The sequence below is a fragment of the Diorhabda carinulata genome, chromosome 3, assembly GCF_026250575.1.
Source record: "Diorhabda carinulata isolate Delta chromosome 3, icDioCari1.1, whole genome shotgun sequence".
Lineage (NCBI taxonomy): Eukaryota > Metazoa > Arthropoda > Insecta > Coleoptera > Chrysomelidae > Diorhabda > Diorhabda carinulata.
This window is the reverse complement of record NC_079462.1, coordinates 33,968,333-33,987,750: the sequence shown is the minus strand read 5'-3', so window position 1 is coordinate 33,987,750 and position 19,418 is coordinate 33,968,333. Positions and strand designations below refer to the sequence as shown.

Here is a 19,418-nt window from a genome sequence, read left to right as displayed (position 1 = left end):
ATTGTGATTTTAGAAAAATTTGAGCTATAACTAATTAAAAAACAATTTAAAAAAGTCAAAACCATAACCAATCAGAATAAGTGTCAGATATAACATAGAAAATAATAGAAGTTACATATATCTAAGCAATATTTACATTGACGTGTCGAGGAAATGATATTTGTCAGCTTGAAAATATTTATATAACTCGGATTAATAAAGGAAACTTTTTTTCGAATTTATAAAAATTATTTTTCCAGCAATGAAAGCTTTTAACTAAATTTTCTTTTGATGACAGAATCATTGAGGAAAATTTCTGTTTCATTAGCCAAGATTAAATTTTTGTTACCGACCTTCTGTGATTAATTGAATTTCTGGAAGTGGAATGGTTCTGTTAAAAACTTTTTAATTAATACTTTCTTGATTATATCGAAATGCACTCGTGGATTTCTGCTACCATTTAATCAAGTCATTATTTTCACATAATTCTCACAAATTTGGCTTGTTTTCATTGGTTGTTTCAGCTTTTTAACATCGAATACTTATTCATCGACACTTTTTTATTGTGCTCCAGTACATTTCACCAATAACTTATTAAGCCTTGTTGATTCTTGACGCATATTCCATGGAATTACAAAAATGCCTTTTGGAATTCTCTGATTCTTAACCGTGTATATATGGCTAACTTTAATCACTCCATGTGCGATAATTGCGAATAAAAGAAAACTTATTTGTCGCCGAATAGGATTCATATGAATAAACAAGATCGACTAACAACATACAAGTAAAATTATAAATCATGGTCAACGAGGTGAGATTCATTCAGCGACTCGATACAGTTTATTAAATTGAGCAAGTTCAACAAGCCGTTGCATAATAGAAGAGAAACGAAAACTTTGGGATAATTATCAGAAAGTCCAATAGGTAAAAGGAAGTTTTGTTTTCCTAGAAATGGTGAAAGTTTAATAACTTTAATAACTTTTGGGAGATAAAAAAATGTTTTGAGTAGGAGTTATTGAGGTCATCTTGTGGACAATGAGGATCATACAAAAATATAACACAAATCGCAACCATAACCTTTGGCAGACTTTCATCCATTATAATCTACTTGAGCTTACAAACCACATGAGGTACATCTGTACCTAATATCATTATTTCTGTTGAATACGTTACAGATTGAACATATATTTATTCCGTCGTCTATATCATCTATTTCATCATCTTGACTTGAATCCTCAGTTCCCACGTCTGATACACAGGTATCATTTGCTTCCTTGAGAAACTCTCGTATTGTGGGTAAAGGTTTTCTTTGGAAATTTAATTGCGAGAGGACCTTAGAAGGACGGGGAGGACCGCTAACGCGTCTATATTAATTGAAATTTTGTGAATGTGACCACCATTACCTCCCGACTACCATTACCTGGTTTTCACCTACTTATATATCTTCCTCTTATTTTGCTTCAGGTCTTCGTCTTTTTTTTATTTTTGTTTACTTTCCTTTTATTATTAATGATCCCACCAACTTATTCTATGTATTCTATGAGCGACACAATCTCAAGATGTTGTATTTGGATATCTTTGAATACTTAGACGTACCACATAATACTCTTTCTTGAGACTCCTTTTCCATTGATCCAGCACGTGTTTATTCCATAATATATATAAAAAAGTTTTCAATTCTCTTGGTAATTCCTGCTGTATCTTTATTTCCTTTATATTCTATTACAGTTCCAAGTTATTCAAATTTACTCGCCGTTTTAAGCCTCTCTCCTTTTGTTCTATATTTCTCCTTGATGTTTCAGTGCAACAACTTCAGTCTTTTCTACGTTTATTCTTATATCGAAATGCTGTTGTTTTTCTGTAGATTTTGAATGATACATCATGTGAAAATACTAGAACTTTTATGAAGAATGGTAGAAAACATTCATAGTTTATTTATTTATTTCCAAAATTTTACTTCTAATGGGTTATCCACTTTTTAAAAATATTTATTCGTATTATCGTCATCAGCTAATCAATTTATTGAGACAGCTTGGTAGAGTTTTCCTTCAGTACCGAACAGTGAATAATAAAGTGATAGAATCGAATCTTAAAAAAGAATATGGCCGCTTTAAAAACAAAAATTTCAACACAATTGCGTGTCTAAAGTAAATTTAAACAAAAAAACATATAATTTGTATAATTAATGTAAATCATACATGGAAACTGAGAAATTTGATAATAAGAGTTATTTCTGTGAAAATTTGAACCAAGTATAGCATGAATTTTCTTCACCTTCCATTCTAGAAACTAAATCTAGTTACTAGTCGTCAGCGTTCTAACGAGAAACGGAAATTACACATTACACTTTAATAATTTCCATGTTACAACGTTAAGGGGAACAGTCATAAGTTATTTTCTCACGTCTACCAAACACAATCCACGCTTAACATGATTTTTTTAAAATAAACGCCTAATTATCATGGTATAATTTAATTCGTGATACCTTGTGGTTATTAAAAAAGAGTGTAAGATTATATTTTAGACCGGTTCCTGGATTCGAAGTGTCTCGATGGTCGTGAAACAGTTTATTTACTGAGAAGCCTTAAAGGTATGCATAAAATTGATAATTCGGCAGGTTTGTTTTTCAATTCCCCAAGACTATTAAGAAACGATGCTACAGTGTAATTCACTTTCTTAACTCAATTCAAGAAATATTTTCTCAAAACATTTCTTTACTATATATGCTATTATTTTCACAATATTTGTACTCTTCATTTTTTGTACAATTGTTAGATTTGGTACTTTTACACGCAAAGAAATGTCATGTAATTTCCACTCTCAAACCCCGCAGAACATCATTTGACAATTTTGAAGTCCTTACATGTGAATCTGTATAAGTTGTGATACGTTAATATTTAGTTTCATTTACTAAATGTTCATTATTAAATAATCATTAATCTCTCATGGATTCAGTTTTTTCACACTATAAATTTGAATAAGCAAAACTTAACTCAACATTACATCTATTATTCAAATGAATACACGAAACGTTATTATTCCAACACAATCTGCTTTGTTCAGTAACTTAGAATATATCTGCCTACGTAAGTTATTCATGTCGCAAAAATACTTTACTTCTTTAAACATATTAAACTCAAATAAATGTTGTCGAGTTCAAAACAAACATAAACCACATTCTCAATATTGAAAAAGTCTTGGTAACATAACATTACCCTTGGTAAATACTTCAAGTAACTTGGTTGCTGTTCTTATTGTATATTTTACACCCCAGTTATTCCACCAAAAAAGAAATAAATCAAACGAAACTGGAATATGAAATTTTCATATTGTTTGATTGATATTTGACTCAAAGCTTCTGCATCCTCTGAAATCTTTCATTTATTTTTAAAATTTACGAATTTACGAATATAACTTGAACCAAAAAATGACGTAAATTAATATATTTTCGAAATTTAAAGGTGATTGTCTCAGTATATGTTTATATTTATTTAATGGTTATTTGGAATTTTCAATTCAAGTTTTTTATGGCTTCAAATAGTTAAAATTAGTACAGACGTTGAACGTTAAAATTATAAAAATACTAAATCATAAAATTAGTTATGAAACAATACAAACAGATGCCCATACGTAAGACCTACAACATAAATTTATATACGAGGGCTGCTACTTAAGTTTGAGACATGGCAAAACTGATCTGAATGTGTCAAATCTAACATTCCGAATTCAATCGTAAATTGATGCAAAAAAATGCTGACAAATTTCAATCGCAGTACTTTCTATAATAATGTGACACGTGTCTAATCATGGATCTATGCATATGATCCCGAAAATAAACAACAACCGTATGGATCCTTCAAGACGCACCAAATCCAACAAAAGTTGTAGCGCGCGAAGCAAATTGTTGCCTGTTTTTTGGTTGCCATCGTTCCATTAGTGCTACTACAAACAAAAACATTCTTGTACATTCGAAACATCGAATTCATGGATCCTCCTCAGTACAGTCCTTTTTTGGCATCCAATGATTCTTCTTTTTTCGCACCTGAATGAGAGGTTGAAGTGTTCAAATCACATGCTTCGAGAATCGGTTCAAACGCATGTAAAAGTATATCGATCTCAATGGGGAATATTTTGAAATTCATCTTCAGCTTTATCATGCTTCTAAGCCGAGCATCATGAATAAGCAGATGGTGTTTCGCTGATATTAGCAGTTTTCGGAAGGTCTGGATAGTGTCCATTAAAAGTAACCCTTTCATAAATGGTATGTATTTTCTATTGAGCTGGGAGGCAGTTCTGCATCTAGATACCAAGATACAAGTGTCTCAATTTCTATGTGGGGTGGCGGTTTTTACATCTGGATTCCTACGCTCCAATTTGAACATTCTTTACTAACTTTAAAACATTCTCTCTTTGTTTATCGACGACGCAGTACGGTTTTATAATATATAGTATGTAAAGCGATGGTTATAACATTCATGTAAAGTTTACAGCAGCCGAGGAAGCAAGGACAATAATTGAAATTGAAGGAAAAGACATTGTTAATAAACGAACGACACAGCGTTGGTTTAATCGCTGCGATAGTGGAGATTTGACGTTTAAAGATTGTTCGTGCTCAGATCGGCTATCTGCATATTGAGGCTACAAGGGAAGCTCCTTGACCTTCCAATACGCTTTGTTACTTACGATGAAAAATATATTTATCTGAACAACCTGAATTTGGATAATTAATTATTAGATAAATCAGTTTGATTCGAGCGGAAAGTCTTGTTAGGTGTCTGGTGGAATTGTGAAGATTTAGTATACTTCGAAATCATTCCAGATGGTCGAACTATCATTGTCGAATTATATAGTGGACAACTTATTCGAATACATGTGGTTTTATTGTGTATCCGGATTTAGTTAACCGAAAGCGGTTTCTCTTACAACATACCCTCTATACAAAGCTGGTTTGTCGCTAATAAATATATTTCTGAACGTTTAAGTCGTTTTTTTTTGGAGTTGTATCTAAGCGAATGATTCAATATCAATATTTTGATATTATTATTAACTTATAATCAAAAAACACTGCTTAATTTCAATGTAACTTATTATATCACATTTGGTGGAACTATTTCGATCGAAGTAAAAGTTTTTGTCCCCTATGTTTACCAGCTACTCGAAATTTGGGACCGAGGTCTCTATTTAACGTGCATTCAAGAAAATGTCAACGGATACTTTTGCTACCTCTAAACTCTCACGAAAAGGCCGACTCCTTAGTTCATAACATCAGAATTTTATGATTTTTCCGTGATTTGTAGGCATGGCAAGTAAAGTAAATTATTTTTGTTTTTTATTATAATGTCGTCAAAGCGGATAGTAAAATAATGTGATGTTATATTGGATGATACAAATTTACACATATTTACAAGAACTGGCTACGTGACTGGCTTATTCTTGATTAAAAACCCCTTTACTGTTATTCGTAAGATCTTTATATCGGCGTCCTTTTTTTCACTGATAAATTCCATGCCAATTTTTGCTCACAAGAGATGTGGGTATATTAGAGACACAAAGTTGATATCAAATCAACTTACCAAAAGATAGATACTGCTCAATAAATAAGAAGCCAACATTTCATTAATAGAATGCAATTTCTGGTCAGTAGCCAAACCATCGATATTACTTTTTTTTTTTTATTTGTTGTTATTTACGATATGAAAAGAAAATGTTAAACTGGAAAAAATGAAATATAAACCAAGAAACTATAACGTTAAAAGTAATATCACCACAGTAGGAATGTTTGTACATACGCAATTCACAATTTTATAAGAATTTTCACACCCTACGGCTGTAAATTTTTGTTCCTATTATGTGTTAATGAGTTTTTTGACGCTTTAAAAAAACTTGGGTGGAAAATTCTATATTCGAAACAACATTCAGATAAAAATAAATTTTCTTAGTAGGCAGACATTTATTAGTTCTAATGAAGTGTGATATGATATTTGTTAATGGGGTAGTTGACACGAAAGGGTTGAAAGCGATGTTAAGAAATGGTTGAGTGATGTTGAGGTTTATGGTTTTCAGCTTTTTTAATCAATAGATATTTCTTCCAGTCTAAAATTAATTTCGGAAAAAATCATTTATAAAAATAAGGGAAATTTGAAATAAAGAACACATAAGATACTAAATAGTATAATAATATTTAACTTTCTTTGATTTCTTATTTCTGAGCCTTTTGATATGTTTCTGTTTCTTAATGTTCTTGATTTTTGGTCTCTTCTGTTTCTACTAATTTTGAAACAGAAGAAACCTGAAATCAAGAACATTTAGAAAAATGAATAATATTTAACTAGAGGTATGAAAGTGGATGTGAAAATTATGGAGGCTTATCACTTCTGGATGTTGTATTCAAAGTTTTGTCTGAGAGTTAAATGAGTAATAGAAATATCAGGAGGATACTGAAGGATATTCGATATCAACAGCGGTTTTAACCTTGGAAAAATGTGTACTAGACAGCAAGGCTTATCAATAACCATAATAAAAAAGGAAATGGAAAGAGCATTATGTAAACTAGAAGACGGTTGGGGTAAAAAACGAGTAGTGCGTTGGGTAGATAGATATCTCATCTATGTGCATCCCAAAACACGCTTCCGTCACTATTATAGTATTTGTGCAGTAGCGGTTTGAAACGAACGGGTTTTTTTGTCGTAGAGCAACGTATCAAACACAAATTTCTCGTTAAATTGAAAAAAACTCCGACTGAGTGCTATATATTTTTGCGAGAGGCACACGGGGACAATTCTCTACCTTGTGCGCGTGTTTTTTAGTGGTGTAAGCACTGTAGTGAGGGTCGAGAGTGTACTGAAGATGACCAGCGCCCATGTCCTCCTGTGACTGCTTCAACTCCGGAAACAGTAACCAAAATCAAACAAATTGTGCGTGTAGATCGGCGAATGAGCATCCGAATGATTGCTGAGGCTGTTAACGCCGATAAAGAAACGATTAGAAAAATTTTACACATGACAAAAGCTCTTGCGTCAACGGGTCTACTCAAATTTTCTTGAAAGGTTAGAAAGGTTAAAAAAATATCTGCTTTGATTTGAGTAGATAGAAGCGATAAAACAAAAAATGGCAGAGCTCCTAATGGCACTCACCAAAGAAGACTTCCACCACTGCCTCGATCAATGGAAAAAACGTATGGAAAGATGTGTGGCGAGGAGAGGGCAGTATATTGAAGGAGAGCATTTGAATGTAGAATAATTTCAGACCTCGTAAATTGATAATTCCACCATCAGTAACATATTGAAGTGGATCATGGATTTTAACAAAAGTGTACATCAAAATTGGTTGTATAGGAAAGGACAAAAAGAGGTATTATTCAGAGGAAATGAAAAGTTAGACTATGGAATAGAAAAAGTAATCAAGAACTGAAGAATCTTTATAAATACCAATCATTAACAAGTTTCATAGAGGCTCAAAGAGATAGTTAGGACTTATTGAAAGGATGCTGGAGAATGGATGTAAAAGGATTATTGAAGAAGGAGAAACAGGTAAAAAAGAAGAGATCAAAAGAAAATAGCTCGAGACTATTGGAGAGGTAGAGCTAATTTAGCCTACAAATATAGAATCGCAAAATGGAGAAGAATTGTTCAAACAGTTGCAGAGAAAATAATAATAATTAATTTTTGTTATTTTGAAGATGTACATCTACATGGTAAATAACTACTTATACAGTTTTTTGCTTAATTGTCTAATTATATATTAATTTATACATTTCACACTACACTTTCTGAGTACTTTTTATAACAAATTGTAAGGTTATATATCTTTTAGCGATCTTGAACATCTCTAGTGATCTTATTCTCAAAAATATATGAATCAATTACGTACTATTCAATTTTTTTAATATTAATTTTCAATTAATGTGAAATGTGAGCATTCAAGTTCCGAATATTTGATGAGTGACTGTTAAAACCTTTTAATACATTTCACAGTTAATGATTGTCAACATCAAAACACTAGAAATGTTGCATGTAAAATACTTTTTATGTAACACGATCAAACAATATGCTTTCAACCTGTATGAAAAATTTACCCATAATGATTCAGACACGATTATTTCATTCATTAGCAGAAAATGAACTTTTTTAGTGCACATATAATATTTATAAATTCTTAAGTCCATCCTTCATCTCAAAATAAACAAAAATGTGATTTCTATACTACAATTTCCGAACAAGTTTTATCTACATATCGTTTTTGATAAAACGAACTTTCCTAGTGTTGAAACAGTATACAACAGGAAGTTGTTGATCTGTGGTTGTTTGAATCTCGTAAAGTAAATATGTAGATACTGGAGTGTCATATATGTCTTGCAGCAATACTGGGGAATCAAGTTTTTACAGCTGATTTACTAATCTCACTCCTTTTCGAAAGTCCAGAAAGTGGGATAGCTGCAACTGCTATAGAAAGATGTTTGTCTTCTATTTCAAACGCTCCCAGGTGTAATGCTTTGGAATTTCATAGTGTTTCACACTCCGAGAGAATGTGGATAGAGATTTCGTCCTCTGTGGAACAAAATTTGCACATCGCATTATCTGCCAAGTCTAGCGCCTTCAGGTGTTCATTGGGATGACCGTGCCCCGATAGGACTCCTGCTAGTAGTCGTAGATTGTTCGTTGATAGATTCAGCAAATGTTCTCAGTCTCTGTAGGTGGTTCCAATAATTTGTTTTGTTCCGATCTACCTTCTTTCTCAATGCTTTTTCTCTTGTTCTGTAGCTGATAACATGGAAAGGGTTTGGGTCCCACGAATAGCTTGTCTATGATGATGTCCTCTTGGCGAAAGTTTTACTTTAGATTGAGCTGAACACATTTTTCAATTTTGTTCTGGATCCGTACTATTCCAGAACTGTCTGCTGCTTTAGATCCGTCCTTATACCATTGAATGCCATTTCTGTTCATTTTTTGTATTTGTGTTTTGATCTCACTTAGTTCAACAGCTTAGTATTGAGGTAAATTTTTTCCAAAAGCTGAACGTTTTTGGTATTTATTCCTGGAGCATGTCCCAGGTTTGGTCATTATTTAGAGACGGTTAAACTTTGGTAATAACGTCTTTGAACATTTTAAGTTTTTTCTGCCACACTTTCCAGTTCTATGTGGAGGTGGCCAGTCTTTGTACTTTCGAAATATTGCTCTCCTAGTATTAAAACTAGCTCTAGTACCCCAAGCCAAATGATAAATTTTTTTCGAACTATCCTTGATTTTATTTTGTTAAAAGTAGGGAATACGAGGCTTGAGCAATACAGATGCCATACAAGATGGATACTACACTTTTTATAGTCTATTTTTATTAAAAAGAGAGTATTAAAACAATAAAGCATTCTAATCAATAGACATATCAATTCTTTTAGTACTAGTTATTTTCGTTATTGGCTGTACATTAATATTTTCACCTAATTAACCTGAATCTGAACATATGAAGGTAAAAAAGTGTCTGTACTGTTTATGGTTATGTATATAAGGGCTTAAATATTCATGTGTAAGCAACCTCGCCTTTATACATAATACTTTTAATATAGAAAGTCACCAGTGTCAGTGAAGCTACTTTTTACAAATCCAAATCACAATCGAAATTGGAAATTAAACTTTCGCAACTAATATTTACATTTTCTTTTCTTTCTTAACCTTATTATTTACTGCCTCTTCCGGTTTTTAAGTTTTTATATTATTTAGTCTCAAAAAAACTGTTTAACGTCACGTCAATTATTTTCTCTCAAAACAAATCCCTTTATATTTGCCCATACCAATTCAAGCGGGTTTAGTTCGCATAGATATGGTGGCCTAATCACCGAATCACGATTTTTTGGAGTTATTATCATTCATGTACTCATGGTAGTAAGAGTAGATTAAAAAGTCACTAACCCACGTTGATCTGTAAATTTGTAATTATCTGTCTGCTCTCATTTCCTGATTGTAGATTGAAACCAGTAGACAAGTTATTAGAATAAATATAAATGAAATCAATCGACTTTTACATCGAAGAAATTGAAATCATCTATTTCTTCATCGGAACTAATATTTTGAAATATTTTAATCTTTTTATGATTATTGACAAAAAAGATAACAAAGGAGTTATAATGGTCAATGTAATTCTAGATTCTGCTTTAAGTTCAATGAGTATAATGATAATATATGGAAAATCATCAATTATACACTGAATAATGCACGCTAAAAGCGAAATGGGAGTAATAAAATATGTAATAATACACTTTATCAGTCGATAATTCATGTAATGAATGTACCAACAAGCTATAAGATATTAATGTGTGAAACAACATCCATTTTGACGACAATAAACAGAAATAGTATTATTTTTCTATGAAATGGTAGTTACATTATTAAAAGCCACTTTTCATAGTCTCTAATAACTTAATTGAATAATCGTTTTTTACTACAAAGGGAAATCGAATTCCGAAATGACATAAATTTTATTAGATAATTGAACATTTTACAAAGAAACCCACTGGTTCGAATTTTTTTACTAGAGAATTAATAAAATTAATTGAGCACCGTAAAAAAATAGCTCAAAGTAATGTACTTTTAATTGTGTTATGTGTGTTTTATTGTAGCTGGGACGCACTCATAAAACTTTTTACGTCCATTATAGTTGATTATTATTTTATAACTTAATTGGTAATTTTGAAGAAAAGTTTTGAAACGGGTTTTAATATTTCATTCTTAGATTAATTTACGAAAAATTTAATATTAATACCTGAAATAATTGAAATATAATGTATTTAGTAAATCTTTTCATCTGTTTGAGCTAGAGGATATGATTCGAATCAAAAATATAATCGAGGTGAGAACCAACAAAGTTTACCGTGTGGACAAACTTTTAGCGATTGAAAAAAATTTTGTATTTGCCGGCTTTGTGATGAAAACCATATGTAAAATGTAATTGGGGTCGAATTTATTAGAAGTATAGTAGACTAATTGAGTATATTCATCTTAGGAGCAATTTTAAGTGAAGTATAAACGTCTATTTATCAACGGTGGGCTTAATTCACGAGCTCTTAATTATCTCACTCTATTGCCTCCAAGTCGACATTGTGGTCAAGGCATGAATAATAAAATAGTTATTATTATAATTATTACTCATATAAATCATGAATTGTAGTATGAAAGCTCAATTTCTGCTCCTGATATCAGCGGCTCGTTTTATTTTCGAATTGTATATTGTTGTGGATATTTGTGTCTATATAGCATAAGACATATATTTACGAACTCATCTCCGCCCTGGAGCCGATCCTGCTTGGATATAGTAGAGCCCTAAGATTGGGCGAAGGCGCCACCTTTGATGACAAACCCGGGATTCGCTTGATCTTTTTCTCTAACATATAAAATTGTCGTGTCGCGGTGTTTGTAATTGAATTCCTCCGAAGCGGCTTGAGCGATTCTCATGAAATTTTGTGTGCATATCGGATAGGTTGGATCTCCGATCATTCTGCTTCGTAACTTGAACCCACCACGGCTGTGTAATGGCACACGATTAGTCATTAAAGAAGTAATAAAAAACGTATTGAAACCAATATTTGAATGGAAAGTTTAAAGGCGAAAATGATGTGCCAAACGCACTCAATTCCAATCAGATTGGCATTTCTAGAACGTTCTCATCGATCATAATAAATGGGAACTAATTTTGGAACTTTCCAGATCATTCGGAAAACTTCTAGAGTGTTCTAGAACATTCTAAATCGATTATAATAGTTGAACATGTTTTAGAATCCTCTAGTCTATTCCAGAAACTTTGAGCTCTTTATGGAAGTCCCTATGAGTTAGAAAAGTTCATAAATGAAATAATAAACATTTTTGCCACCCACAACTACCCACTTCCACTCCCCACAACTACCTACTTCCACCCCCTACGACCAAACTTCCTTACTATGACTTGGAGACCAATGGGCATTTACAACCCGGAGGGGAATTTTATTGGGGTTGGTGGTTATATAGGTTAGGTTATAGCAAAAACCATGTCTTTACGTACAAACAAAACATTTTATAGATAGGGTATACCGAGACTTGATGCTAAAAAGTGAGTAGATGATGTGAAAATAATGCTGTAACAAAAAAAATTCCTCATACGACTCCTCGTTTCTGCACTAACCTAGGGGGGTTTATGTCCAATGGTTAACAATCTGTAACTTTTACATGGACAACCTGTATAATGTAAAGATAGAAAAAATTTATTTTTCAATGTATTTTTTAACAAAAACGTATTCGTTGTTAAACTCGATGAAATTTATGGTTTAGGAGATATGTAATTTTTAGATCGTTGTACATGCCAAGGAAATCTTTCGCCATAGAGGAAGATTCTCAAGAAAATTATCATAAATTGTTATATAAATTATTTATTGAAAAAACTTACAGGAGGTATTAAAACACAATCAAATATTTCTAATTCAAATGCAATGTATCGAACATTATGTTACTTACATAAGGAAGAAATTGAAATGTAGAAAAAGTTATTTGGTTAGCCTACAACTTACAACTATATTTTTCAATACGATTTATGTAAGTATAAAGTGTTTTCTTCGCAATCATTTCAACTGCCTACCACAAATTGAGTTCTAAATATCTTTCGGCTCAGGCCATAATTAGTATAATATTCAGTAACAAAAAATTTCAGACCGAAAGCGTTCAGTAACAACTTAGAGAGTTTTTTTTTGGCCTTCTTAAAAGGTTCATATTTAAATAAAAACAACATAACTTAGGGAAAGGTAGTGTCAGAACTATCACGTTTCCTTACTAATGATCTCATTCTGTAAAAAATTCTCTGCTAACTACCGAGAACCTTAAAAATGATCATAAAAATTTCTGAAGGGAAAACCGAAAAGCGAGTTGTGGAACATAAACGATAATCATTTTTTAATAAGTTTTTTTTGAGACCACAATTCGTGTGAACAGAAATAGTTTTGTGAAAAAAAGTAATTAAATTTTGAAATTATTAACTCATTCGAATTGTTAGTGGCGTACAATGATTTCGAGAACTATATAACTTGAAATTTAATTACAGATTGACTTTAATTAGAATTCATAACTTTCAGAAATAGCTTAAAGACTTTATTAACATAGAAATTGCATCTTCAATAAATAAGTTCTAATGAACAACTAGAAAATATTTGAATACTCAATATAAACAGGTAATTGCTGATAATTGGAAGTAAACATACATAAAAGTACCGCCCAGGAAAAGTTTGGCAAGAAAATTGAATGTGCAAGAACTTTACCTATAAGAACAAGCTTTGGAATAAAAGATACATATAATTATCCTTTAGAAAATGGGTGAAATAGAAGGAGAAAGAATAAAGGAACTATTAGTTTAGAACACGCTCAAAACGAGTATCAAGAAGGGGATATGGACAAACAGAATTACAAGAAAATAATGGTATGAGTCAAACAGAAATGATTGTGCGATATGCAGAGCGATTGGACAAATATCAATGAAGGAAAATCAAAAATGATAATATGGTTGAATCCAGAAGATAATTGGAGTCACACAAGTTTAACTGGAAAGAAAAGACAATTTAACATCTAGATAATATTTTTGAAACCCTGTTTTTTAGCCGAAAGATTCCAGTTACTTCCAGATATACACAAATAATCCTGAGATTGCCAAAACATCGGCCAAATAAGTTTATACAGTCTACTTAAGTTGGAACCACATGGAAAACTTTTTATTAATGATTTGATTGATTTATTATGAGAAATCAGGTTTTGTCATTATTTACTAATCATTCCGTATTAATTATTCTGGCTGGATACAATTTATCTCTCTTACCTGTTAAAAATATGATATTTAAATTTTAATTCAATATCCTATAGCTTCGAAATATCCACTTTCTCTTTGTAAACATTTAATTGTACTCTTGTTGAACTTTGCGTATTATATTTGGAGTAATTTTTTGGCATTCTTCAGAAATAATCCTCTCCAAATGGTCTACATCATCAAATAGTCCTCGCTGATAAACCTGCTGATTAAAATAACCTCATAAAAAAAGTCAAAGGGAGTGAAATCAGCAGACCTAGGAGGCCAAAAAAATAACTGAATATATTGGTCTTAAAAGAATATTGGTTCCGAGTTTTTATCACAAAGTTTGGATTACTGTTAGACTACCAGTGACAATTTGGTGATGAGACAGCTTCGTTTGAAGAAAATGTTCATCGGAACGGATTATTAGTACTTAAGGAGGTTTAGGTTGCCCGTACCAACCCAAATAACAGTTTATGGTATTCCTAGCGCAATAAATAATAAATTATCACTAGTAGAACGGAATCATATACGGAAACAAAAGTTAAATATCACAATTAATCGATAACGAATTCAGTTCTAGGAGTAATTAAGCGAAGTAGAGTCGGATTAGTTCAGTTAATACAGAAACCAAAGATGTGGACGTAAAAATCGATATTTAGAGCATTATAACCACGAAAAAAGCAACAAATAAAAGAGAATTGATGAAATGAAGGACCGGAAAGTAAAAGAATTGACTGATTATATTGAAGGGAAGTTCTATAATTTCGATAGATAATATAGAACTATAATAATAGTCAACGTGAACTAAATCTATGAAGATTTGGAAGTTTCTTTGTATCTACTATTGGAAATATGTCAAAATAATATATAAAACGAAGCTATATGAAGTATAATTAACTTTACTAACAAACTAATTGCCCACAAGCAAATTATCTTGTTAATAAAATAAAATAGAAACCTAAAAAACCTTTATTGTAAACTGACCCTAGAAAAACACGTGAGTGTATCGCTCCAAACTGCTGCTCCACCTTTTCATTTCACTCAACAATGCCGCATAGGATCGAATACACCTTTATAGATTTACCCGAAACGATAATACAGGGTACACAACCTTTCTATTACATTATACCGAATAAATGGTAGTGTATAACAATGGATTAGAGTGACATTTCTATCGGTAGGTTTTCACATGGTAATTTTATATTTTTTTGCGTCACCAACCCAAATTGGCAGGTAAAAAAAAATAAGTGTTGGATTTCTTGGAATTGAAGGAGAGTTTTAAAAGAAAGAGGATTTTTCATAATGGCGGTAATCCACTTGTCGGCTATCTACCAAATTAATAGGTGATACACTCAAAGAGTTTTTTTTTTATTATGAGAAAAAACGCAAGATATTTATTTGTAAAGTGACAGGTTTATAAGAGAAATATTTTAAGCTTCGGAAATAATCACAATAGAGGGATATCCTTTATCAACTCACTGCGTATATTAGTTGTTTTTTTCTTTCCTTCCATTATAGTTTTTAATACTCTCTTGATGTGTTATTGTCCTTTAAATCATTAACATTCGTGAAACAATAGAAGATATCTTTTAAAAAACTAACAATAGCAAGATATTTTCATTCATCAACCATCTGGTGTACTTCATATCACAATAACGGTTATAATATATACACAATAATATATTCTCAAGAATCTGGGAGCCGTAACCGACATCATTGTTGCAAAAATATGCGGTTGAGATAAAAAAAAAACTACAAATCTCTACTTGTAATAAGTAAAGGTGCGTGCACGTGATCGCTGACATTCGTTGCAAGCTCGTGCTCACTCGCGGCAATCTTTCTTGATATATCGTTAGACAAATGTCTGGGAAACGAGCTTTGCAGTGGCTTTTATACCTTGGTGCGAAAGGCGATGGATAGAGGTATATTCGTTTTTGGTATCTCTATTTGTTACAGCTGCAAAAAAAATCCCGATTATATTAAATTCCAGTTCTTCGCATTCGTCTACGAAACTTCTAGATCAACGTAGTCGATATTTGCTTCGATTTTTTCGTGAAAGCGTATCGACCACAAAGTTGTCTTGCCCTGAATTTACTGGAGGTGACACGTTTGCCAAGGAGAAGATTTGTGATCCGTGTAGATTGTAATTGTTTCCAGCATGTGTCAAAAATGTTCAATAGCGAGGTTAATAGCGAATGTGCTGTAACTGATCTCCGCTGGGATGAACTTCTTCGAGAAGTTGAATTAAATATATATTCAGGGGTAGAGCACTCTTAACATTTAGGGTTATGAAAAATAGGTGTTGGTCGATTCTTAAACCTACTGAATATGCATATGAAATTTCATAAAAATCTGTCAAGCCGATTCGGAGGAGTATAGTAACTAACATTGCCACACGAGAATTGTAGTGGCCGTTTAAAGCAGCCACAACGCGTTCTGTGCGCCTTGCGTTTGCCAAAACGCGTTGTGGCTGTTCTGATATAGCCAGAATGAAATAATTTTTGATTTAGAAGATGTCAGCTCACGTAATATAATGCTGCTTATTAATAATCATTCGGTATCAAAGTAGTACAACACTCATTATTTGACTAAATATATGCATATCAACCTATTTGTTTTTTCATGAGGAATTATTATGGCATTTTGAATTGCATTGAACTTTATATTTGACGCAGTTAAGTTGGGTTAGGTTAGGTTAGATAGTTAGACTATATGGATATAAAACATATATAAAAACGTTGTCATTATTCAATTAATTGGTGTTGTACTACTTTGTGACCAAATGATTATCAATAAGCTGACGTCTTCTAAATCTAAAATAATTTCGTTCGGGTTCTGGCTATATGAGAACAGCCACAACGCGTTCTGGCAAACGCAAAGTGCACAGAACGCGTTGTGGCTGTTTTAAACGGCGACTAGCCGTTTTCGGTCTTTGAACCTAACATATATAAGAAGATTTTCGCCGTTTTTGTAACATTTTGTGCTTCGCTCCTATTGGTACCAGTGTGATGTTGTATAGCCTTAAGCCTTCTTCGATAAATGGACTATCCAACGTTTCAATTCGGACAAGAAGTTCCTGATATTAGCGCGTTTAAACAAAATCTTCATCTAATTTTATAAAAATTTCATCTATTAAATTTGTGATTCTTAGAAAATGGCTAAATCTTTCTCCCTCATACTCTAAATTATACAAAAATTCAATACAAAATTCAACAAATGACAGTAGAGAGAATCTTGATTTACCTATAAATAATAGTTTGTGATAAAAAGATAATAACGACATTAGATATATGATATTATATTATGAAGTTTTTGAGCAGTAGACCACACGGCGTTTTGGAAATGACTGTGCATCCTACTTTGTTGCTAGTAATTGTCCTCATAAATTTTTCCTAGTGGTATACAGTGTCATTGTAGGTGGTACGACGTACATTAAGCATTAAATATATTGGTCTTAAAACCATCGTAAACACATGTAGGTCGGGTGAAGACAATATCCACCGAAAATCCAGTGTGTGCGGCTGGTAATTACTGAAGTTAACCTCCAAACATAGAGCCAATAAATCGTTTTATCGGCGGCGATCTAGTATGTCTCGAGAACAATACCAAAAAGATCTGCTTACAATAGTCTATATATTGCGGCTCGGCTAGCAGCCACTCTCTAGACAATGCCCCGTTGTAAGCGAGTGTTTTGTTTTGTTTAAATCCACGTAGAAGGCGTCGATAAGAAATGGTAGAAAAGGGTTAACGTTCGTCAAGGGAGATATTTCAATGGAAATTTTAAGGTTCATAGATATTTTTTCATTTCTATTGGTATCATATATATTAATAAAAATATTCACGTACTAAAATAAGTGTGAAGTCGCATCTAAAAATCGTTTTTAGGCAGTAGAAAGTGATATGGAGATGGGGAGGAAATGTTCAAGGAAGAGGTTATGCTGATAATTTCGTTATTAACTGATGTTTTCATTAATAAAATATGAATAAACGTATTCAAGACATGAATCTATTAGAATACAAATTCATTTATTCATAAATATTACAAATTTTACCAAAAGTTTGCTATTATTAATAAAAAATTGGGTGTTATCTATTTACAATAATCTGTCAAATTCTCTGGAAAGTTCCTGATTCGTAAGTAGCCTTAAAAATGAGCTAAAACCTTGACGACTACAAAACGTATTTATTTCATGTGCTTCATAAATTTTCGAGCCAAAAATATTTATTTCTATGTATTGCAGACGGACCATATTGCTTGAATATATGACAAAGAACTTATTGCATTTCTTGTCCAATTAGATCATGGATGTGAATATTTTTTTCTCTATTTATAAAAATATTTAGTAATGCCCTACCTTTCCGTTTCATTTTCTATATATTTCTATTGCATGAATAATATATTGTTGATCATCATATCTCATAGAAAGAGCACACAGAACACGTTATTCTTACAAAGATATTACTATTAACCTTTCCACTGTTAGTATAATTTCTGTAATCCACGAGAATGCGTTTCAGGGCTTATTTTAATCAATTTCAGCAGTCAAATGCTGGAAATCTTGTAACCCACTTTAGGAGTGGTTTGCAAGCACAGAACATTCGTCTAGACCTACTAAAATTTAGTTTTCTAAGATCCTTTTAACACTGCAGTGCTTACGCACGAACCGCCTCTGCGAAAAAGTTCTTATGGGAGTCGTATTATAGTTCAAATTCAACTTCTGGCGACTAGGTGTTTGTGGGCATTTAAAAAAATTGTTTTATATACATATCTAATAAAGCTCACTATTGCTGGAAATCCAAATCCTTTCTATATTTTTTCTGTCCTATCAAAACTTCGATAAAGTTTTAATCCACAAAAAAAAAGAATGTCTCTCGACATAAAAACTCGTGTCGAACAAAAAACTGGGAGTTTACCATTCGAGCATATATCAGAGCAAAGTTGAATTGAAAAAACTTATCGTATAGGATTTATCCTTCAATTTCCTCCTCATTTTTGAGGACGACGGTTAGATAAATATGAAAATTTTTCCATACTAAACGCCAGTACTAATAATCGAACCGTATTGTTCACAAATAGGATTTATAAATGATAATTGAACAAGTTATTTTATGAAAATGTTGAAAATAAATGAAAAAATATTAATTGGAATGAAGTTCTTTGAGAATTTTCTTTAACAAAAGTACAAAGGCAAGAAGTTATAAATTCAAAGTTCTTTGTAATACATCGAGACTATTCTAGAAGCAGAGACAGAAAAATGATATGTTATTTCATTTTACAGTTATATTTGCAAACGAAAAAGACGACAGTGACATGCTTATAAAGGCATGCGGATCAGTGAAAAATGTCAGTGTATATGACAAAAACTAAGTATGTAGTATTGGAAAAAAATTTAGATAACGTAGGGATTGCTATAACCAATTTTTTCTAGCATAAAATTAAAAAAAATCGTTGTAAATTACAATAAACTAATAATTACAATAAACTCCTAGATAGTATTTTATAATCTGAACTCTTATTTGTGTAAATTGTTTTAAAATTACAATTTCTTATCTTTTGGCACAAATAGAAATGATCCAACAAAATAAATGAACCTCCACGAAAGATTCTTGATACTCTACAGCAAAATATCATGGTTAAAATATTATGT

At 31.9% G+C, this 19,418-nt stretch overlaps 1 protein-coding gene across 2 annotated transcripts in view; it reads left to right on the top strand.

Annotated features, from left to right (window-relative positions):
- The window catches only part of LOC130891459 (toll-like receptor 6), a 102,459-nt gene that overhangs the window by 30,399 nt on the left and 52,642 nt on the right, over positions 1–19,418 (top strand). The window contains exon 1 of one of the 2 annotated variants that reach the window (XR_009058909.1): positions 2,362–2,569. The exons of the other annotated variant lie outside the window; for it this stretch is intronic. The gene's annotated coding sequence lies outside the window, so the exon portion shown is untranslated. Of the gene's footprint in view, positions 1–2,361; positions 2,570–19,418 lie in introns of those variants that run through there. 2 annotated transcript variants of the gene reach the window in all.